Raw genomic sequence first — 24,495 nt, 5'->3', positions numbered from 1 at the left:
GCACTGAGCAGGAACACACCCGTTCGCCCAAACTTGGAATTTCTTTTACTGTCTGATTAGATTTTCACCTGGATAAATCTCTAAGAGAAATTTCCTGCACTGGTTGCTTTCTGGATGAAGTACGAAAGGTGAAAATCCTTGATCCTAATACAATAATTAGTTATTAAATACAAGAGAGAAATACTCGTTTCTCACAGACAACGGAATTTGGACCCAGGTCTTTGGACTACAAAGCCAGGACATTTCCCATTGGATAGTCTTACCCTATGGGCCAGGTGACCATGACCTCTGAAGACCTGACTCAGCTGAGAAGCCCATGACCAGGTTGGTCATTTTTAATTCTTATAACTCCCTAAGACCTTATACACTAGAGGATTTGAATTCTGCATCAAGGAAAGGGGATAATTTATAGATGTTAGACCCAAATCCCAGTTTCACAGAAGGGCTCTTTCTTCTCTCTATAACAATGCTTCTCAGCATGTTTGATTCTGTATTATTCTCAGCAATGAGGAGTCTTGGGAACAGCATTTACTAAACACCTACTATGTGCCGGGTGCAGGGCCACATACACAATATTGACTGAGAACTGACTGATCTCCATCTAATTTTGTTACCAAGACAATGAATTGCGTGGGACTGGCCCATCATTCTGGCTTCTGATTATTTGGTAAAACCCCAAACTCTTTCCTCCCTGAGATTCCCAAAGTTTCTTCCAGGAATTTAGTTTATTATGCCAAAGAACCCATCTAATGAAAATGTGAGAAACTTGCCTTTCCCAAAGACAATCTCGTTGTTCTCTCAGTTTTGGTACCCCATATAAACCCTGTCCCTAGTTCTCTTTCTTGGAGACCCCAGCACCTGCTGTGTGATATCACAAGCTGCACCTCTTCCGTCCTGATTAAAGAACTTCATTTTGTGATATTAATTGTTTTCATTAATTTTCAGTTGGACATGTGCTAAGTGCTTCATAAATAGTATTTCATTTGGTCCTCACAACAACCCAGGGAGGTAGATGCTATCATCCAATTTGTACAGTTGAGGAAACTGAGACAGACAAAGGTTAAATGACTTGCCCAGGGTCATATGGCCAGAAAGGCTGTGAGATTGGTTTTGAACTCAGTTCTTCTGACTCCAGGACAAGCGCTCCTTGGCACATTGAACGTTGATGTTCACAGCAGGGCCAGCGAGGATGGAAATTTCGGTCTGTGATTGTAAATGCAAGTTTCATGTATTTCCCAGAACTTCTAGCAAGACACTCAGGGCATATACCCTTTGAGAACCACTGTACTATAGGGAAGGACAAAGAATAGGATGATGAAACTGATCCCAGAGTGGCTTCATGTATAAAATACTTTTATAATATTCAAGTTGATCCCTTATGGTCATAGCCAGAATCAAGGATCCAAACCTGAGCCTCTGTCTACCCACAACGGGGGATATTTTAACTGCAGTATATCCCTTGTCTCTTTGTAGGGGACTATGAGATGCTCTCAAAGACCCGCTGAGGAAGGAAATGTATTGTGGTGAGCGCTCAGAGGATGGAGGTCCACATCTCCTGCCTCCTACTTTAGCTGTGTGACCCTGGGCAAGTCCCTTCCCTTCTTGGGGCCTCAGTTTCCTCCTCTGTAAAATGAGACAGTTCAACTAGAGATTGTCTAACAGCACTCCCAGCTCTAAACCTCAGGAGCTGGGGAAGCTCTTGGCCATCCCCTCCAACCCCTGGAATCTGTCCCAAGGCAGCCCTTGCCCTCCCCCTCCTTAGGCCTGGCCAGAGTCCACGACAGAGTCGGTCCAGCCAAGGTCAGAAATGGCCCAACCCTACCTGAGGCCGGTGCTCTGCCTGGATGTCAATGCCCCTGCCAGGGCTCCTCCCGCACTGCACGAGTTCCTGTAGCCAGAAGAGTCAGCTTGTCCTGGGAGTGGTTATCTCCCCCCCCCCACCTCCAGTCTGAGCACATGCAGAGCTAGAGGCTCAGCTGGAGGGGCCCTGAACTAGCATAGACTGGGGGAGGGGGTGGGGCCTGAAGCCTGGGATGGGTGGGGACCTTAGAGCAGAGAGGGTCAGAGCTGGGAGGGACCTTAAAATTTAGAATATAAACTGTTAGAAGTGAAAGGCATCTCAAAGCCCACTTGGTTCAAACTACTCATTTTAAATGTGATTCCAGGCATTTCTGGCTCCTGGATCTCTAAGTTCCTTTATTTAATAAAGAAGATCCACAGGGCAAAAAAGTAGAGAAACTAGACCCATTACCCCCTCCCCAAATTTACCTTTAAAAAGCACACATTCCTTTATGGATAGTCTATTCATTATGTACTCTCTAAACTTGGGGAACTTGAGTATTATGGAATTTTTGTGGAACACATATTTTTTTCCCAACCCTTGTGGCTTTTTCCATGTGTGAATGTTTACCTCCGGTAAAGGCTTCCTCCACTGATGTCATGGTATGGAATTGACCCCGGGTACTTAATAAATGTTTATTGAATTAAACTGGGCTGAAATGTCAAGAGAATTAGAGGAAGTACACCAGCATGTTAGGCGGACTTCCCATGAAGAATTACAGGATAAAACCTGGAGCTTGAAACATTGCCGTGGAAACATGCTACCATACTTAGAGAAATCTGTGTGACCTCTTTACTGTGGGTAATATAGATAGAAACCCATCTAAGCCCTCTCATCCCATGTGTGACTGTGTTCTGTGACCTATAATTCTTCATCAGGAGTCCACCCAACATGCTAGTAGCCTGTTGACTACCTGCCTCTTAACATTTCAGTTCAATTTAATAAAACTTATTAAATGCCTACTATGTGCCAGGTACCATTCATTAATGGTGCGCATATCTGTTATTTATTGTTCTCACTACATGACTATCTTACCTTCCTTTTTTTCCAATCAAATATGTCTCTAACAACACCCTTGTGCTTTGCTCTTGTACCTTGCTTGGCTGATAACATGTTGCAGATTCATATCCATTCCCCACCCTTCTCCACTGACCTTTGGTTGACCTTCCACTCTTGAGTGATGGCTGATATTCTCTGATGAGTGACCATGTGATATCATTGGAAAGGGAGAATTGTTTATAGAGATCTTTGTTTCAGGAAGAGGCTTGAGCTCACTGAAAATGCAACTGGGGCGGGGGGGGGGGGGAAGAAAAGAAAATGCAGCTGGGGGGGGGTGGAAGAAAAGAAAATGCAGTTGGGGAAGCTAGGTGGCGCAGTGGCTAAAGTGCTGGCCTTGGATTCAGGAAGACCTGAGTTCAAATCTGGCCTCAGACACTTGACACTTACTAGCTGTGTGACCCAGGGCAAGTCACTTAACCCCCGTTGCCCAAAAAAAGAAAAGAAAAGAAAAGAAAAGAAAAGAAAAGAAAAGAAAAGAAAAGAAAAGAAAAGAAAAGAAAAGAAAAGAAAAGAAAAGAAAAGAAAAGAAAAGAAAAGAAAAGAAAATGCAGCTCAGTTTCCCAAAGGAAATCTACCTTGCTTTGTACTCCCTATTTAATGCTAGGTCCCCAGACAGTGTCTAAGATGTAGATATTGATGGACAAACAATGGATTGTCCATACAACTGCTTATCAAAGTCTGGAGAACAGGAGTTCTTCATTCATTTGTTGTTTGTTTATTTATTTTTAATTTATTTTATTTTTATTTTTTAATGTGAATAGTTATAAGTAATGCTAATTCTTGCTTAGTAAGCTTATAATTTCTTTGGGTGTGTTTTTTTGCTGTTCTTTTATTGCTGCCTCACTTTTTCTGATGTTTTCTTTTGCTGGATTTTTTGTTCATTTGTGTCTTTTTCTTTTGTTTTTTTAAAATTGGGTTACCAACCATTAATTGACACAGGAGTTTTGATTTCTAAGCTGTTGAGTGACTTGATATATTTGTGCAGGACTGTGTATTGATTTTCTACCTGATCAGCTTAAGCTAATGCAGGTCAGAATTCCTGAGGTGCAGCAATCCACCAGTCTCAGCATTTTCTGTCAAGAGAGGTCATAGGCTTTTGCCGCCAGACCTGGTTATAGCTTCATTTTGTCTTCTATCATTTCCTACCCTTTTTCTAGATTAAAGCCTCCCCCATGACAGAAACACACACACACACACACACTCTTTTTTTCTTTCTTTCTTTCTTTTTTTTTTTTTTTTTTGGTGAGGCAATTGGGGTTAAGTGACTTGCCCAGGGTCACACAGCTAGTTAAGTGTTAAGTGTCTGAGGTCGGAATTGAACTCAGGTCCTCCTGAATCCAGGGCCGGTGCTCTATCCACTGCGCCACCTAGCTGCCCCCCCCCACACACACACACACTCTTAATACTTCAGGTTTAACAGAAGAACATTGTACACAGTATCATCAACATTGAGTGTTGATCTACTGCGATGGACTATATTCTCCTCACCAATGCAATGGTACAGAAGAGCTCCAGGGAACTCATGATAGAAGAGATCTCCAAATCCAGGAAAAAAAAAAGAACTGTGGAGTATAGATGCTGAATGAACCATACTATTTCTTTTGTTTTTGGTGCTGATGTTTTTCTGTTTTGAGGTTTTTTGTCATTGCTCTGATTTTTCTCTTATAACATGACTAATGCAGAAATATGTTTAATGTTATTATGTGTGTGTATATACATACATATATATATATATATATATATATATGTATATATAACCTATATCAGATTACCTGCTGTCTAGGGGAAAGCTTGCATAAACAAAAGTTAAGAACTATCTTTACATATAATGGGAAAAAAATAAAATACTTTATTAATTAAAAAAATACTTCAGGTTTAAGTAGTGATGTAGAAGGTTGTAGACAAGCCCAGCTCTCCTACATGATGCCCAGAAAGCCTTTGAAAATTATCCCAAACAGACCAACAATTTATTGCTATGTAGTTATTTCAGTCATGTCTGACTCTGACCCCAAAGGGAGTTTTCTTGGCAAAGGTACTATAGTGTTTGCCATTTCCTTCTCCATCTTATTTTAGAGATGAGGAAACTGAGGCAAACAGGGTTAAGTGACTTGCCTAGGGTCACAAAGCTAGAAAGTGTCTGAGGCCAGATTTGAGCTCACAATGGTGAAAACCTGAAAGAAACACAAATAAGCTTCTCATTCCATTACAAAAATATATGAAAGATGACCAAGAGTCTGCAGGGATGGGGAGATAAGACATGCTGGAGAAGCCTGATTATGCTCAGGTAAATGAGGTGAAAGCTAGTGAAGACAGGGTGAAGAGATGTGTGAGTTCTGTGGTAAAAATTATTTGTGGTAAAGATTAATATCGCAAGTTTTAGCTGAATCATTTGGGAGGGACCACACCTGGACCACCCTGAGATTACGTAGGCTACTGAGGTCAGAAGGAGAACTCTCCATGAGCAGCTTTTGAAGGACCTCCCCTTTTTGGGGAGGAAAGATTGAATGGACCTGAAGGGAGTCGAGGCACTTCAGGTAGGCTAAGCTCTCGGGTACTTCCAAGATGCTGGACACTCTCTCTCTGGCAGCTGACTGAGGTCGCGGTGGGCAGTGTGCTGGTTCTCGGTCTGGCAGGTTGTTCAGGCTTGGATGAGTTACTTACAGAAAACCCTAAATTCCTTTGAACCAGCTTAGGCTAAATTTAGAGTTAGGAGCATCCACCTGTATTTCTATTTTCCCATTTCCTTATCTTTGATTTTTTATTAGTTTTACATTTTTTGTTTAATTAATTCCCATGTAATAAAATCTGATCCTTTTGTGAACTAAAGCTTAGTTCACAAATTAAAGCTCCTTTCTTATTGGCCTGGGAGAAATATCTAAAAAGAATAGCTCAGAGGGGAGATTAAACCTAAAAAGGTCCCTCATATTTCCAGGACCCCAATATTAAGGCGAGTTACCCAAATAATTCTCCATATATAAATTTTGGCCATCACAGTTCCTACAAATGAACCTAAACCGAGCCAGGATTGTAAACAGTCAATGAGAGTTCTGGTAACTGAGAATCCAAAGTTAGATTCCCGAGTCTGAACTATTAGAATAGAAATAGCTCCCAAACATCACTGCACAGGGAGAGAGGGTCTGGCTATATACTCCTCAGAGTACTGGGAGCCATTGCAGGAGTTGGGACTAGGTGAGTGCCTGGGCTTCAGTTATAGGGAGGTTGTACAGTACACTTGAGATCAGTCTAATTTCCAACATCCAACCAAGGCTCAACCTGATAATAGCAGGGGATTGAACTAACTCCTAACTGGAGATCATGCAAGGAGAAGACAGAGTCTGGCTAGTGGAATAGCAGGAGATGGAAATAGAAGGCAAAGACTGGGGCAGACAGGAAAGCCTAATACCAGGCACTCCATTTAGATTGATAATGTCAATAACATCCATACTATAGAGTAGACTGGACCAAGCAAGTCCTACTCAACCCATCCAAGAATTCCAGCGGGAATGAAAGCAACTAGCTCCAAAACAGGAACAGAGGCTGGAAATATAAGAATAAACAGAAGAAAACATTAAACACAATGAAGAAACAGTGTGGTTTAAAAGAATCCCAAGAGGTAAAAACAGTTGAATAACCACACAACAAGTACAAGAGCCTCTGAGAAGAAAAAAAAAGCATGAATGAAGGGGAGGAATAGGGACTTGTCCACAATGACTATAAGAATGACTGGAAAAAATCAAAATGCAAAAAAAATGAAATCAGAATTATAGAATAAAAAAATGGTAATAGAATAAATTGTCTAGAATGAAAGATAAAAATCCTTATCTAAGTAGTAGACTTTCTGAAAAATAAAATGAAGAAACAGAGCTTAATTATTTTGTCACAACACACACAGTACATATATAAATATGTGTATGTATTTATATATATATGCACATATACACAGAAACATAAATTATATAGGTAGGCATATAAACATATACCTATGTATATACATATAATACATAAATATATGCATGTATATGTATTTTACTTTATTGGAATATGTATACATAAATGTGTGTTTGATGACCACTCTACTAGGTCAATGTTCTTTCTAAGCTGTGGCACCCAGATCCTATAAGTGACAGAGCTGATGAACCTACTTCAGGCCAGCACCCAAACTCATAACCCTCTTCCAAGGAAGCACAGGATGAATCTCTGATCTCATGATGGAATGGCTACTTCTCAGGGACATTATAAAGGAAGCTCTTTGGATAGCTCTGAAAATATGGGGCTCTGTGAATTGAGAAGAGGCTATGGTCATGCGGGATTTGATCATCACTGAAGGCTGCATGTTGACTTAGAAAACCACAAATTGGGGCAGCTAGGTGGCACAGTGGATAGAGCACTGGCCCTGGATTCAGGAGGACCTGAGTTCAAATCTGGCCTCAGACATTTAACACTTACTAGATGTGTGACCCTGGGCAAGTCACTTAACCCTAATTGCCTCACCAAAAAAATAAAAAGAAAGAAAACCACAAATTAATGTCATCTTTTATTTTGTATTCATTTTATTAAATATATCTCAAGGGAAGATGGCAGAGAGGAATCAGCAAGCTGCCTGAGCTCTCCTTCTGTTCCCTCAAAAAGAACATTAAATCAAGCCTCTGGACAGATTCTGAAACTACAGAACCTGCAAACAGACAGAGAGACACAGTCTTCCAACCAGAGATAATTTAGAAGATTTCAGGAAAGGTCAGTCTGACTCAGACAAAAGGGAGGCGCAGCGCAGGGTGGCAGCACAATGCCGAGGGTGTCGGGGAAACTCAGCAGGAAGCCGTGGGCCACAGCTGAGCAACTGAGGCCCCTGGATCCTGGCTCAACAAGCTGGTGGCACAGCAAGACAGTGGCAAAACCCACCTGCACTAGCCAAGAGGGCAGGTTGCCAGCTGGAGGGTCACAGACAGGATAAGCAAGACTAGGCCCACTGATCCCAGCATGCTCAGACAGGAAGTCCAAGGCAGGGGAAATCCACACACCACAGAGGCCTCAGTGTAAAAAGCTAGTGACAGAGACCCTATACCCCAGCACAAGAAGCTCAAAACAGGGACCCTGGTGACCCCAGAGCAGACCTCAACTTAAAAATAAATAAATAAATACATACATACATATATACATAAATAAGCTTCAATATGAGTAAGAAGCAAAAAAGAGCCCTCACCATTGAGAGCTTCTATATCAACAAAGAAGAGACAAACACAAACTCAGATGAGGACAATACTCTCAAATGGCCTACATGTGAAGCCTCAAGAGGGAAGTTGAATTGGTCTCAAGAACAAAAAGCCTTTCTGGAAGAGCTCAAAAAAGGATTTTAATAATCAATTGAGAGAGGTAGAAGAAAAAATGGGAAAAGAGCTCAAAAAGGATTTCCAAAGTCAATTAAGAGAGATAAGAGAAAAAATGGGGAGAGAAATGAAAGCAAAACAAGAAAATTATGAAAAAAGAATCAGCAGCTTGGAAAAAGAAGCACAAAGATTGACTGAAGAATACAATTACTTAAAAAAATCATCTGGGGGCGGCTAGGTGGAGCAGTGGATAAAGCACTGGCCCTGAATTCAGGAGGACTTGAGTTCAAATTCGGCCTCAGACACTTGACACTTACCAGCTGTGACCATGGGCAAGTTACTTAACCCCCATTGCCACGCAAAAAAAAAAAAAAAATCATCTGGCCAAATGGAAAAAAAGGTGCATAATCTCATTGAGGAAAACAATTCCTTACAAATTAAAATTGGACAGTTGGAAGATAAGGAATGCATGAGACACCAGGAATCAGTCAAGCAGAATTAAAAGAATGAAAAAATAGAAGAAAATGTGAAATACCTCACTGGAAAGACAACTGACCTGGAAAACAGATTAAGAGACAATTTGAGAATCATTGGACTGCCTAAAAGCCATGATCAGAAAAAAAGTCTAGACACCATATTCCAGGAGATTATTAAGGAGAACTGCCTTGATATTATAGAATCAGAGGATAAAATTATCATTGAAAGAATCCACCAATCACCTCCTGAAAGAGACCCCAAAAGGAAAATCCCAAGGAATATTGCAGCCAATTTCCAGAATTATCAGGTGAAGGAGAAAATACTCCAAGCAGCCAGAAAGAAGCAATTTAAATATCATGGAGCCACAGTCAGGATTGCTCAGGACCTGGCAGCTTCAACATTAAAGGACCGCAAGGCTTGGAATATGATATTCCAGAAGGCAAAGGAGCTTGGATTGCAGCCAAGAATCTATCACCCTGCAAAAATGTGCATTCTCTTTCAGGGGAAAAGATGGACATTCAATGACATTGGGGAATTTCAAGGTTTCCTGAGGAAAAGACCAGAAGTGAATAGAAAATTTGATCTTAACATACAAGACTCAAGAGAAGTTTAAAAAGGTAAACAGAGGGAAAAAGTTACTCAATTAGGTTAAACTATTTACATCCCTACACAGGAAGATAATACTTAAAACTCTTGAGAACTGTAAATGTATTTGGGCAGACAGAAGGATTATACACAGAGGGTATAAATATAAAGTGTCTCTGATATGATGATACAAAGAAAATTAAGGGGTTAAAAAGAGAATCTATGGGGAGAAGAGGAAAGGGGAAGTGGAATGGGGTGAATTACATCATATGAAGAGGTGAAAAATAAACCTATTACAATAGAGGGAAAGAAGGGAGGGGTGAACATTATTTCAACCCTACTCTCACCAGATTTGATTCAAAGAGGGAATAACATATACGTTTATTTGGATAAAGAAACTTAGCTCATTCTTTAGGGAAGTAAAAGGGGAAGAGAAGGGGGAACTGATAGAAAGGAGGGCAAAAGCAAGGGAGAAAAGGGTAAAGAAAAGGGAGGGGGGTGATAAAAAGGGAGGGCAGATTGGGGGAGGCAGGGGTAAGAAGGGAAAAGGTTGGTGAGGAGAAATAGGGTGAAAGAAGGGGGAAAAGTACAAAGGGAGTAAATAGAATGGAGGGGAATAGACAGTCAGTAATAATAACTGTGAATGTGAATGTGAATGGGATGAACTGCTATAAAACAGAAGTGAATTGCAGAGTGGATTAAAAACTAGAATCCTACAATATGCTGTTTACAAGAAACACATTTGAAGCAGAGAGATACACACAGAGTAAAGGTAAAAGGCTGGAGCAGAATATATTATGCTTCAGCTAAATTTAAAAAAGCAGGGATAGCAATCCTCATCTCAGACAAAGCACAGGCAAAAATAGATCTCATTAAAAGAGATAAGGAAGGAAACAACATCTTGCTAAAAGGTACTATAGATAATGAAGTAATATAAATATTAAATATGTATGCGCCAAGTTAGTAAATGCATCCTTCTCAGATCATGATGCGATAAAAATTACATGTAAGAAAGAACCATGGAAAAGTAGACTGAAAATCAATTGGAAACTAAATAATTTCATTCTAAAGAATGAATGGGTCGGGGCAGCTAGGTGGCGCAGTGGATAGAGCACTGGCCCTGGAGTCAGGAGTACCTGAGTTCAAATCCGGCCTCAGACGCTTAACACTTACTAGCTGTGTGACCCTGGGCAAGTTACTGAATCCCAATTGCCTCACTAAAAAAACAAAAAACAAACAAACAAACAAAAAAAAGAATGAATGGGTCAAACAACAAATCATAGAAACAATCCATAACTTTATCCAAGAGAATAACAATAATGAGACAACATACCAAAATCTATGGGATGCAGCTAAAGCAGTGCTTAGGGGAAATTCATAGCTCTAACTGCTCACGTGAATTAAATAGAGAAAGAGGAGATTAATGAATTAGGCATACAACTTTAAAAGGTAGAAAAAGAACAAATTAGAAATCCCCAATTAGATACTAAACTAGAGATCCTGAAAATTAAAGGAGAAATTAATAAAATTGAATGTAAGAAAACTATAGAATTAAACAATAAAACTAATAGCTGGTTTTTTTTTTCTTTTTTTGGTGAGGGAACTGGGGTTAAGTGACTTGCCCAGGGTCACACAGCTAGGAAGAGTCAATGTTCTGAGGCCGGATTTGAACTCAGGTACTCCTGACTCCAGGGCCAGTGCTCTATCCACTGTACCAACTAGCTGCCCCTAAGAGCTGGTTTTATGAAAAATCCAATAAAATACTGGTTAATTTTCATTAAAAAAAAGAAAGAAGAAAACCAAATTACTGGTATCAAAAATGAAAGGGGTGTTGTTATCACCAATGAAGTGGAAATTAAATCAATAATTAGGAATGATTTTGCCCAACTGTATGCCAATAAATTTGACAATCTACATGAAATGGATAAATATTTACAAAAATACAAACTGCCCAGGTTAACTGAAGAGTAAATAAAATCCTTAAATAAGCCCATATTAGAAAAAGAAATTGAACAAGCCATTAATGAACTCCCTAAGAAAAAATCCCCAGGGCCAGATGGGTTTACAGGTGAATTCTACAAAACATATAAGGAACATTTAATTCCAATATTATACAAATTACTTGGAAAAATAGGTGGAGTTCTACCAAATTCATTGTATGATACAAATATGGTGGTGATACCAAAACCAGGCAGAGCAAAAACAGAGAAAGAAAATTATAGACCAATTTCCCTAATGAATATTGATGCTAAAATCTTAAATAAGATATTAGCAAGGAGATTACAGCAAGTGATCACCAGGACAATACACTATGACCAGGTGGGATTTATACCAAGAATGCAGGGCTGGTTCAACATTAGGAAAACTATTAACATAATCAACCACATCAATAAGAAAACTAACCAAAATCATTTGATTATCTCAATAGATGCAGAGAAAGCTTTTGACAAAATACAGCACCCATTCCTAATAAAAACACCAGAGAGCTTAGGAATAGGTGGAGCTTTCCTTAAAATAATAAGCAGTATCTACCTAAAACCATCAGCAAGCATTATATGTAATGGAGATAAGTTAGAGGCCTTCCCAATAAGATCAGGGGTGAAACAGGGATGTCCATTATCACCTCTATTATTTAATATTGTATTAGAAGGGTTAGCTTTAGCAATCAGAGAAGAAAAAGGAATTAAAGGAATTAGAATAGGCAAGGAGGAAACAAAGCTATCACTCTTTGCAGATGATATGATGGTATACTTAGAGAATCCTAGAGAATCAACTCAAAAATTACTTGAAACAATTAACAACTTTAGCAAAGTAGCAGGATATAAAATAAATCCACATAAATCATCAGCATTTCTATATATGGCCAACAAAGTCCAGCAGCAAGAGATAGAAAGAGAAATTCCATTTAAAGTAACAGTAGATAATATAAAATACTTGGAAGTCCACTTGCCAAGACAAACCCAGGAATGCTTTGAACACAATTACCAAACACTTTTCACACAAATCAAATCAGATCTAAATAATTGGAAAGATATCAATCGCTCATGGATAGGCAGAGCTAATATAGTAAAACTGACAATTAAACCTAAATTAATTTACTTATTCAGTGTCATACCAATCAGACTACCTAAAAATTATTTTATAGAGCTAGAAAAAATAATAGCAAAATTCATCTGGAAAAACAAAAAGTCAAGAATATCAAGGGAAATAATGAAAAAAATGGACAGGAAGGTGAGTTAGCTGGACCAAATCTGGAGCTTTACTATAAAGCGGCAGTCATCAAAACTATCTGGTACTGACTAAGAAATAGAGTGGAGGATCAATGGAATAGGCTAGGCACAGGAGACACAGTAGTAAATGACATTAGTAATGTACTGTTTGATAAACCCAAAGACTCCAGCTTCTGGGATAGCAACTCAGTATCTGACAAAAACTGCAGGGAAAACTGGAAGATAGTATGGCAGAAATTAGGCATAGACCAACATCTTACACCTTATACTAAAATAAGGTCAAAATGGATACATGATTTAGACATAAGAAGTGATACCATAGGTAAATTAGGAGAGGAAGGAATAGTCTACCTTTCAGGCCTTTGGAAAGGAGAACAGTTTATGACCAAACAAGAGATAGAGAATATTATGAAATGCAAAATGGATGATTTTGATTACATTAAATTTAAAAGGTTTTGAACAAACAGAAGCAATGCATCCAAAATTAGAAGGGATGCAGAAAGCTTGGAAACAATTTTTATGGTCAGTACTTCTGATAAAGGCCTCGTTTCTAAAATATATAGGGAACTAAATCAAATTTATAAGAATCCAAGTCATTCCCCAATTGAGAAATAGTCAAAGGATATGAACAGGCAGTTTTCTGATGAAGAAATCAAAGCTATCTATTCCCATATGAAAAAATGTTCTAAGTCTCTATTGACTAGAGAAATGCAAATTAAAACAACTCTGAGCTACCACCTGACACCTATCAGATTGGCTAAAATGACAAAAAAAGAAAATAATAAATGTTGGAGAAGCTGTGGAAAAATTGGAACACTAATGCATTGTTGGTGGAGCTGTGAACTGATCCAACCATTCTGGAGAGAAATTTGGAATTATGCCCAAAAGGCTATAAAGCTGTGCATACCCTTTGACCCAGCAATACCACTTTTGGGTCTTTTTCCCAAAGAGATCATGGAAAAATGGAAAAGAACCCACATGTACAAAAATATTTATAGCTGCTCTTTTTGTGGTGGCAAGGAATTGGAAGTTGAGGGGATGCCCATCAGCTGGGGAATGGCTGGAGAAGTTGTGGTATATGAATGTAATGGAATACTATTGTGCTGTAAGAAACGATGAGCAGAAGGAGTTCAGAGAAATCTGGAGGGTCTTGCATGGGCTGATGATGAATGAGATGAGCAGAACCAGGAGAACATTGTGCACAGTATCATCAACATTGTTTGTTGATCAACTGTGATAGACTAGATTCTTCTCACCAATCCAATGGTACAAGAAAGTTCCAAAGGACTCATGATGAAAAAGGCTCTCCAAATCCAGAAAAAAAGAAAGAAACTGTGCAATATGAACGCTGATTGGACCATACTACCTCTTTTGTTTTCGGTGCTGTTGTTTTTCTTTTTTTGAGGTTTTTCCTTCTTACTCTGATTCTTCTTGTATAACACGACTAATGCAGAAATATGTTTAATGTTATATATCAGATTACCTGCTGTGTAGGGGAGGGGGGCAGGGAGGGAGAAAAAATTTGAAATTAGAAATCTTATCTAAACAAACGTTGAAAACTTAAATAAATAAATAAATCCCAAGGGTTCCACGTACATGGGCCAAGGTTGCTTATTTGATACCTTTGCTAAAGGACACTGATGCATTTGGACTTGAAATCAGGTTGTGTCAACTTGAACTCCAGCTCTGCCAAGAACTTTCTGCAAGACCTTGGACAAGTCTTTCCGAACTTCTATTTCCTCATCTACAAAATTGGGAAAATAATGTTTGCACTGAATGCCAGTTAGTGTTGTTATGGGGAAAGAATGTTGAAACCCCTCAAAGCATTACACAAACCTTAGGACAAAGTCATGATCATTCAGACAATCAGTGAGTAGATGCCCACTGTACGGTTAGCCCTGGATTTGGTTATAATGAAAAGAACAAATAGATATGGTCTCTGCCCCCAGGAATTTCTTCATCTGGTGGATGGACCATGAAGGGGAAGGAGGGAAATGGGAGATGTATACAACAGATAGGAATGTTCCAGCTCATTTTTATCTGAGCAACTTCTAGCCGGTCCTATCTCCCAGTCTCGATTTCTTTTCATCTTTTTTTTTTCATTTTTTAGTAATAAACATTTTTATTTATAGCTTTCAGTTCCAATTTTTATCCCTCCTTCCCCTCTCCTCTCCCCAAGATCATAAGCAATCAGATATGGGCTGTACATGTATGATTATGTAAAACATTACTGTATTAGTCATTTTGTACAAGAAAACTTAGATAAAGGAAAAAATTGAAAGTGGAAAATGGCATGGAATTGTGAGAAAATAATGGGGTTTTGGGACTCCCCAGAGGCTGCTGAGAGATCTGGGCCTGACCTTTTTAAGGTCAGCCCAGAGTCAGGAGTTACCTCATTCAAAAGCACACCTACCTGAAAGCCTTATTCCCATCAGAGGATCTGTTCTCTGACCTGAACACAACTGTGCATCCAGTGAGCCAATAGATTTGAATGATGCTAGTCAATCAGCTTTGAACAATATTTTTGGGCAGGGTCAGCACCTGCCCTCAGCAAGCTTGCAGAGACACTAGCTTTCTTTGGCACGGGAGCTGGGTGAGTGCAGTTGCAGACCTCTAGGGTTCTCCATTTTCTCTCTTCTCTAGGCTTTCTTATCTTTCAGAGCTATGCACACTATCTTTACTAATATTTAATATATTTTAATAAATGCTTAGTGCCCCAAACTGGTGCAGTAACCTCTAATTTCTAAGTAACAAATATATGATAAACCCCAGCTAATTTTCCCTACACTTGGGACAGAAATAGGACGACCACATATAGTTTTATTTATCACAGACATCATTTTGTATTCCATCAATATTATTACTTTCTTTGGAGGTGGATAGTATGTTTCTTTCTCTATTTTCTCTGTTTAGAATTTGATTTTTCCAAATTACATGTAAAAACAAATTGTGACATCAATTTTTTAAAACTTTGTGTTCCAACTTCTCTTCCTCCCTCCCTTCTCATCCCCCACCACCAAGAACTAATCAATTCAATATAAGTTATACATGAGTAGTCATGGAAAACATCTCCACATTAGCTAGGTTGTGAGAGAAAAGATAAAAACAAAACTTTAAATTAAGGAAAATTATGCTTCAAAAATATGCTTCAATATGTTTTCAGATACCATCAGTTCTTTCTCTGTAGATGGACTGCAATTTTCATAAGTCCTTCAGAGTTATATTGGATCATTGCATTGCTGAAAATAACCACGTCCTCCCAACATATAATCTTACATTATTGCTGTAATTTTGTATACAATACATTTCACTCTGCTTCAGTTTATGTAGGTCTTTCCAGGTTTTTCTGATAGCATCCTGTTCATCATAACTTTTATATAGTACCTTAAACTTGACAAAGAATTTTCTTCACAATAGCTCAGCAAAGTAGGTACCATACATTCTGCCATTATAATCAATCATCATAACTAATTCCTTCCATCCTATTCCCTTCCCATAATATTAACTCTATTTTCTATCTTCTTTTACCCTGTTTCTCCTCAAAAGAGTTTTGCTTCTGATTGCCCCCTTCCCCACTCTGCCCTCCCTTCTTTCACCCTTCCCTCCTTTTCCTCTTCCCCTCCTACTTTCCTACAGGGTTAGGTAGATTCCTCCTCCCAATTGGATGGGTATGTTATTCCTTCCTTGAGCCTCCTTTGATGAGATTAAGGTCTTTGAGCTAATTCTATGTTCTAAATTTTCTTTCTCCCTCCCTCCTTAACCCTCCGTATGAAATCAAGCAATTCAATATAAGTCATACATGTGCAGTTATGCAGAACATCTTCACCTTCTTTGAAAGTGTTTTGCTTTTTATTGCTCCCTCCCCCAATATGCCCTTCCCTCCTTTCCTTCTTCTCTCCCACCTTATTTCCTTCCCCTCCTACTTTCCCTCAGGAGAAAATATATTACTATACCCACTTGAGTGTGTATGATATTCCCTCTTTGAGCCAATTCTGATGAGAGTAAGGTTCACTCACTCTCCCACTTCTTCCCCATCTTCCCCTCCACTCCACAAGCTTTTTCTTATTTCTTTTATGTAAGATTCTTTTCCCCAATCCACCTCTCCCTTTCCCTTTACTCCAGTGCATTCCTCTTATCCCTTACCTTTATTTTGAAGATATCATCATGGGTCGGCTAGGTGGCACATGTACCAGCCCTGTACCCAGGAGGCCCCAAGCCCAAATCCAGCCCCAGACATAAGCCACCTTACCCTGCCTGCCCCACAAAAAACAAGGATGAACAAAAAATAAATGCTTTACAGATATCATCCCTTCTTATTCAATTCATATCTGTGCCCTCTGTCTAAGTATATTCCTTTCAGCTACACTAATACTGAGAAAGTTCTTATGAGTTAGAAGTATTATCTTCCCATGTAGGAATGTAAACAGTTTAATCTTTTAATATCCCTCATGATTTCTTTTTCCTGTTTACCTTTTTATGCTTCTCTAGGGTCTTGTATTTGAAAGTCAAATTTTCTATTCAGTTCAGGTCTTTTCATCACAAATGCCTGAAAGTCCTCTTTTTCATTGAAGTCCCAATTTTCCCCCTGAGAGATTATACTCAGTTTTGCTGGGAACATGATTCTTGTCTGTAGTTCCAGTTCCTTTGCCCTCTGGAATATCATATTCCATGCCCTCCAGTCCTTTACTGTAGATGCTGCTAGATCTTGTGTTATCCTTACTGTAGCTCCACAGTATTTGAATTCCTTTTTTTTCTAGCTACTTGCCATATTTTCTCCTTTACCTGGGATCTCTGGAATTTGGCTATAATATTCCTGGAAAATTTCCTTTGGGGATCTCTTTCAGGATGTGATCATTGGATTCTTTCAATTTTTATTTTACCTTCTGCTTCTAGAATATCAGGACAATTTTCCCTAACAATTTCTTGGAAGATAATGTCTAAACTCTTTCCTTGATCATGGCTTTCAGGTAGTCCAATGATTTTCAAATTATCTCTCCTGGATCTATTTTCTACGTCAGCTGTTTTTACAAGGAGATATTTCATATTGCCCTCTATTTTTTTTTATACATTTGGATTTGCTTTATTTTGTCTTGGTCTCTCATAAATTCACTAGGTTCCATTTGTTCAATCCTAATTCTTAGGCAATTATTTTCTTCAGAGAACTTTTGTATCTCCTTTTCCATTTGGCTTTTGAAGCTGTTGACTTTTTTCTCATGATTCTCCTGTATCACTCTCATTTCTCTTTCCATTCTTTCCTCCATCAATAGTAGGTTTCATCAATAGTCCTTTGGGATTGTCTTGGATCATTTTATTGTTGAGAATAGTTAAGTCATTCATTAAATAATCCTCAACTTCTTTTCTTTCAAATAAGCAGCTTAGACTATATGGTCTCTCAGGTCCTTTCCAGCTCTGATATTCAGAGGTATTCCAATAGAGAGGCAAATGCCAATGCATTTGTAGGAATGGGAGGCTGATGAGGAATAATTGTAGTGTAAGTCAGATGGGAATCTGGAGAATTTGAATGAGATCCTCCTCATTGGGGTAGAGAATGCCTGCAGGAGAGACAGAGTTGGAGGAGAGAACTCCCTGTATCCTCTCTCAATAGCAGAAGGAAAAATAATTTTTTTTTCTCTCCCAGGTTGTCAGATCACAGGTGTACTGTGTAGGGGCCAAATTTAATATGTGGAGAGTTAATTGGGTGGCTCGCCATAATATTGGGGTTCAGAAAATAATGAGGGACCTCTAGGTCCAAAACTTCCTCCCCTCCAAACTGTCTTTTTAGTTAATTCTCCCAGGCCAATAAGAAAAAAACTTAACAGCATTTTTTCCACAAACTAATCATGTTTTATTAATGGGAATGAAATAGACAGCAAAGGTGAAATTAATAAAGTCAAGGACAAGGGAATAGGGAAAAAGGAAAATGGATAATCCCCCTAACTCTAAAAAAACCCTATACAATCCCCAAACTGGCTTCTGGCTCAGCTAATTCAAAGGGCTGGATTTAACTCACCCCCAGGGGTCCATAATTTCTATGGGAGTCAGCAGCCAGTCTCTAGTCTACTTCGAATGCTCCTCAAAGGCCAGAGAGAGAGAGGAAGTGTGTGTGTGTCTGCTACTTCCTTTTGGGGTCCCCTTTTCTACCTTTTTCTCCCTCCCCCAAAGGGGACTTGCTTCAAGTAGTGTGACTGAGACTGGTTCCCTGTTTATGACAAGCCCACAGCCTCTGAGGACACTCCTTCTCAGGGTTAGACTAGGTTTAACAGGGTGGGCCAGGTGTGGCTCAAGATCTAATCACCTTAAGGGGGTACTTAGTAGTTTCTCATTCACACCCAATTCAAACACTACTAAGTCAATCAAGTCGACCCCTGGGCATCTGCCAAATTCCATTATTTTACCACAATAATATCTAGGGGATCTCTCCACCAATGAGGAAACTTGATATAAATGTTCCTATCTTTCACCTGGATTACATTTGGATCATTGGACTTAAAATGGAAAGGAAGTCATGACCCGTCACCCCCACTAATAGCAGAGGAAATGCTCCAGGATCCTAACATGTAGACCTAGAAGGGAACTTAGAACACAATGTCTAGAACACGAGAATGAGAAGAGACATGAGAAATCATTTTGTCCAACTCCTTCATGGAATAAAGGTAAGAAGTGATCTCAGAGATGTCACTCAAAAAGCAATTAGCTCAGGGCCATCCTCCAAGAGATTGTGAGGGAAAATTGCCCTGATATTCTAGAAGCAGAAGCCAAAATAGAAATTGAAAGAATCTACCTATCACCTCCTGAAAGAGATCCCAAAAGGAAAACCTCTAGGAATATTATAGCCAAATTCCAGAACTCCCAGGTCAAGGAGAAAATACTGCAAGCAGCTAGAAAAAAGGAATTCAAGTACTGTGGAGCTCCAATAAGAATAAAGCAAGATCTAGCAGCTTCTACATTAAAGGACAGGAGGGCATGGAATATGATATTCCAGAGGGCAAAGGAACTGGGACTACAGCCAAAAATTACGTACCCAGCAAAACTGAGTATAATTTTTCAGAGGCAAAAATGGAATTTCAATGAGAAAGAGGTCTTTCAAACATTTGTGATGAAAAGACCTGAACTGAATAGAAAATTTTACTTTCAAATACAAGATCCTGGAGAAGCACAAAAAGGTAAACAGGAAAAAGACTTCATGAGGGATATTAAAAGATCAAACTGTTTACATTCCTACATGGGAAGATAATACTTTGAAATCATAAGAACTATCTCAGTAAGAAATTCACAGAAGACAGGGCTGAACTGAATATGAAGGGATGATATCTGTAAAGCATTTATGTTTTGTTCTTTGTAGGGCAGACAGGGTGGGGTGTCTTATGTCTGGGGCTGGATTTGGGCTTGGGGCCTCCTGGGTCCAGGGCTGGTGCTTTGTCCACTGTGCCACCTAACTAATCCAATGACATCGTTAATATAAGGTTGAGGTGTAGGAGGAATCAACTGGGGGAGGGAGAAGGGGAGAGATGGTCTGGGGAGAGGTAGTTCACATGAAAGAAACAAGAAGAAAGCTTATGGAGCAGAGTAGAAGAGGGGGAAAGAGTTGGGGAGTGAGTGAACCTTAATATAATCAGAATTGGCTCAAAGAAGGACTAACATACATACTCAAGTAGGTATAGTAATATATTTTTGCCCTGAGGCGGGGAGGGAGAAAAGGGGGGGAAAGGAGGGAGGAAAGGGCAGATTGGGGGAGAGAGCAGTAAAAAGCAAAACACTTTCAAGGAAGATGAAGATGTTCGGCATTACTGCACCAGTATGACATATTGAATTGCTTGATCTCATAGGGAGGGTTGAGGAGGGAGGGAGGAAGAAAAATTTAGAACACAAAATTAGCTCAGAGACCCTGATCTCATTGGAGTGGACTCATGGAGGGAATAGCTTTCATACCCAATTGGGAGAAGCAATCTATTTAACCCTGAAGGAAAATAGGAGGGGAAGAGGATAAGGAAGGAAGGATGGAAAAAGGGAGTGCAGAGCGAGGGAGAGGATAGTCAGAAGTAAAACACCTCTGAGGAGGAATAGGTAAAAAGAAGATAGAGTAAATGTCATGGGAAGGGAGTGGGACAGAGGGAAATAGTTATGATGATTGATTATAATGGCAAAAAGTATGGTACCTACTTTGCTGGGCTTTTATGAAGAAAATTATCTGTCAAGCTTAAGGTACTATATAAAGGTTATGATGAACAGGATACTATCAGAAAAACCTGGAAAGACCTACATGAACTGAAGCAGAGTGAAATGTACTATATACAAAATAACAGAAATAGTGGGGGATGATCTGCTGGGAAGCATGTGGTTATTTTCAGCATGGCAATGATCCAGTATAACCCTGAAAGACTTATGAAGATTGCAGCTCATCTGCAGAGAAAGAACTGATAGTATCTGAAAACAGATGTAAACACGTTTAAAATTTTTTTTTTCATTTCCTCTTTGACAATTCCTTAGTCTGAAGTTTTGGGTTTTTTTGACTGTTTTCTCTCACAACTAGCTACTATGGGAATTTTTCCATGACTACTCACGTATAACTTATTTTGAATTGCTTGAGTTCTTGTAGGTAGGGGGTGGGAATGGAGGGGGGAAGAGAAGTTGGAACACAAAGTTTTTTAAAAATTGATGTTAAAATTTTGTTTTTACATATATTTTGGAAAATAAAATTCTATTAAAAATTTTTAAAAAATAAAAAAAAGAATTAATTGATATTTGAGCAAAACTGTGGGGACCAATTTTTAATTGGGGAGTGTTGGCTAAGCAGCTCGCCGCAATATTGGGGCAGGGAAGGAGACCAGCAGCCTCCTTCAAAACAGAACAGGATTTATTTTAACAAGAAAGAACTTAAAAAAAATACAAACAGGATCAGTAGGATCAGGGGAAAGGAAATAAAATGGGGAAAGGGAAATTATAAAACATGTAAAGATACCACTGCCCAGAAATCAGCTGAGAATACGCAGCAGAACTCCTGTCATTCCAGCGTCCAGCTAGAATGCCCAATTCTCCTCCCCCAATCCCAGAAACACCCCCCCCCACAGCCCCAGCCAATGAGATGGCCGCTCTGACAGTCACATGACTGCCCTCACTTCCACTCATAATTTTGCCAGGCCCATGTGGGCGTCGGCAAGTGGTGATGACTTGAGGTGCCAGCACCATGGCAATGGCTACAACCAGTGGGTGGAGCACCATGCGGTTTGCGGAACCCCAGGCCAGTGTGCGCCAAGGCATAAAAACCTCAAATAACAATTAATTCTTTACACTCCAAAGACATCCAATTCCACTTTGGAATACCTACAATTATTAGGAATTTTTTTTTCATTCCTAATAACCCAGATGTGTATCTGTAACTTCAACTCAAGTAGTAAATAAAGCTTGCCCTGAATGCCAGTAGATGTTCCTATGGTGAAAGGATGTTGAAAACCTAAAAGCATTACTCAGACATTAGGACAAAGTCATGATCATTCAGATAGTCAACAAGCAAATGCCCACTGTGCTGCTAGCCCAGATTTGGTTACAGAAAATCTACAAATAGAATTGAAACATGGTCCCTGCCCTCAGGAATTTCTTCATCCAGTGGATGGGCTATGTAGTTGAAGGAAGGAAACAGGAGATATGGACAATAGACAGCAATGTTCCAGAAATATTCAATAAAATGTGAGGACTCAACCTGGGAGTTCTGGCTTGGAATTCTGGGTTTGTTACTTGTGTGACCTAGGACAAGTCATTAACCTTTTGTGGCCCCAGTTTTCTCCCTCATAATTCTGCAGGGTTGGACTAGACAATCTGGAAGGTCCCTTTCAACTCTAATAGTCGTGGGGGTTTTTTGTTTCCTTTTTCAGGGCAATGAGGGTTAAGGGACTTGCCCAGAGTCACACAGCTAGTAAGTGTCAAATGTCTGAGGCCAGATTTGAACTCAGGTCCTCCTGAATCCAGGGCCGGTGCTCTATCCACTGTGCCACCTAACTGCCCCCTATGGTTTTTGAATGTAATGGGATCCAGTGATATAAATCTTTAAAATACTTGGCACAGTGCCTGGCACATAGAAGAGGTTTACTAAATGCTTCTGACCTTCACTTGCCCCCACCACATTTCCTGATTCCTCTCTCAAAAATGGCCTGTGGGGGCAGTTAGGTGGTGCAATGGATAAAGCACTGGCCCCAGATTCAGGAAGACCTGAGTTCAAATCCAACCTCAGACACTTGACACTTACAAGCTGTGTGACCCTGGGCAAGTCACTTAACCCTCATTGCCCTGAAAAAAAAATGGCTTGTATCTGGATAGCTTTTTGCATTAGGAATATTTGGGCTCTTCTGCTGAGGCAAGGAAATATTCCTTGGTTTGGGGCTGGGCAGGACTCAGAGGAAAGCCTGCCAGAAAAGGAAGGGGCAGAAGACAGAGTGAGAAAGGAGGTGATGAATCCATTGGCTCAGGCATATGGAGTGACAGCATGGTGGCTCTGGCCGGGACAAGCAGTCCCACTCTTCCAAGCCACATCTCCCACATCCCAGGGACATGGGAGAGGTGCAAGCTTGAGGGGAATTGGAAAAGGCTACTTTGGGGAGGTTGGAGGTGTCTCCTCTCTCACTGGAAGTCTCCTAACCAAGGCTGAATTGCTGCTTATCAAGTACATTGCTGTAGGGGTAATGATCCTATCATGGATTGGTCTGGATGGCATCTGAGGTCCCTTCCAATTTGGAGATTCTAGGTTTGGTGTCAATCTAATGATTTCTGACATGATGAAAGAAGTTTGAGCTACCTCCCTCGTCATCATCAGAACACCACCACCTCTCCCCCTCATTGATGGGGACTTTCACTAATCAGTATGAAATACATTTATTTAGTACCTAATGTGTACAAGACCCCATTCTTCTTGCTACTTACCAAGTAGAGTTAATTAAGACATTGGCCCCTGCCTTTACAGAGCTCATAGTCTACCAGAAGATAGCTACTTTAAGTGGCAGAGGGTACCAAGGGTGGCATGAGTGGTACAGAGAACATGTGTGCATGAGAAGTGCGAAGGAAGACTTGGGGAATGAGTCCTCCATGAGAAGTTAGCAGATATTGTTGCCATTCAATTTTGGAGCAACTTTTAGTAGGTCTTCCCTCCCAGATTCAATGTTTTTGTTCAAATAAACATCTTGGTGGGGCAGCTTGGTGGCACAGTGGATAGAGCACCAGCTCTGGGGTCAAGAGGACCTGAGTTCAAATCTGACCTCAGACACTTGACATCCCAGGCAAGTCATTTAACCCCAATTGCCTTGCGAACAAACAAACAAAAAACAAAAAGCAAATAAGCAGCTTGGACTATATGGTTTCTTAGGTACCTTCCAACTCTGATCCCCAAAAGTATTCCAATAGAGAGGAATTGGCATTGGTAGGAATGGGAGAATGGTGAGGGCTTTTTGTAATGCAAGCCAGGTGGAAGTCTGAGGCTTTTGCATGAGAATCTGCTCATTGGGGTAGAGAATGATGACGATACCTACATGAGACACAGAGTTGGGAGAAAGAACACCGTGTATCCACTCTCAATATAAGAGGGAAAAAGAAAGTGTCTCCTCTCCCAAGCCATCCTAACAGCTCCACCCCCTCACAAATGTACAGGATCCAGTGGTCATTCTGTCTACTAATAAGGAAGTTTGATGCAAATGTTCCTGGCTTTCAAATGGATTATATTTGGAACATAGGAGTTAAAATGGAAAGGAAGCCATGACCTGTAACTCCCTAAACGTTAGACTACTAGCAAAGGAAATGTTCCAGGATCCCAACATGAAAGGCACTGTCGAACATAAGAATGGGAAGAGACCCCAGAAATCATTTTGTCCAACTCTCTCATGGAATAGAGATAAGAAGTGATCTCAGAGATGTCACTCAACAAGCAAATACCCCAGAGACACACAGCTAGGAAAGAGCAAAACCATCTTTGGAAACCAGTTCTTTTAATGTCAGGTTG

Source organism: Dromiciops gliroides, chromosome 1 (genome assembly GCF_019393635.1).
Source record: "Dromiciops gliroides isolate mDroGli1 chromosome 1, mDroGli1.pri, whole genome shotgun sequence".
NCBI lineage: Eukaryota > Metazoa > Chordata > Mammalia > Microbiotheria > Microbiotheriidae > Dromiciops > Dromiciops gliroides.
Note: the sequence above shows the minus strand (reverse complement) of the source record.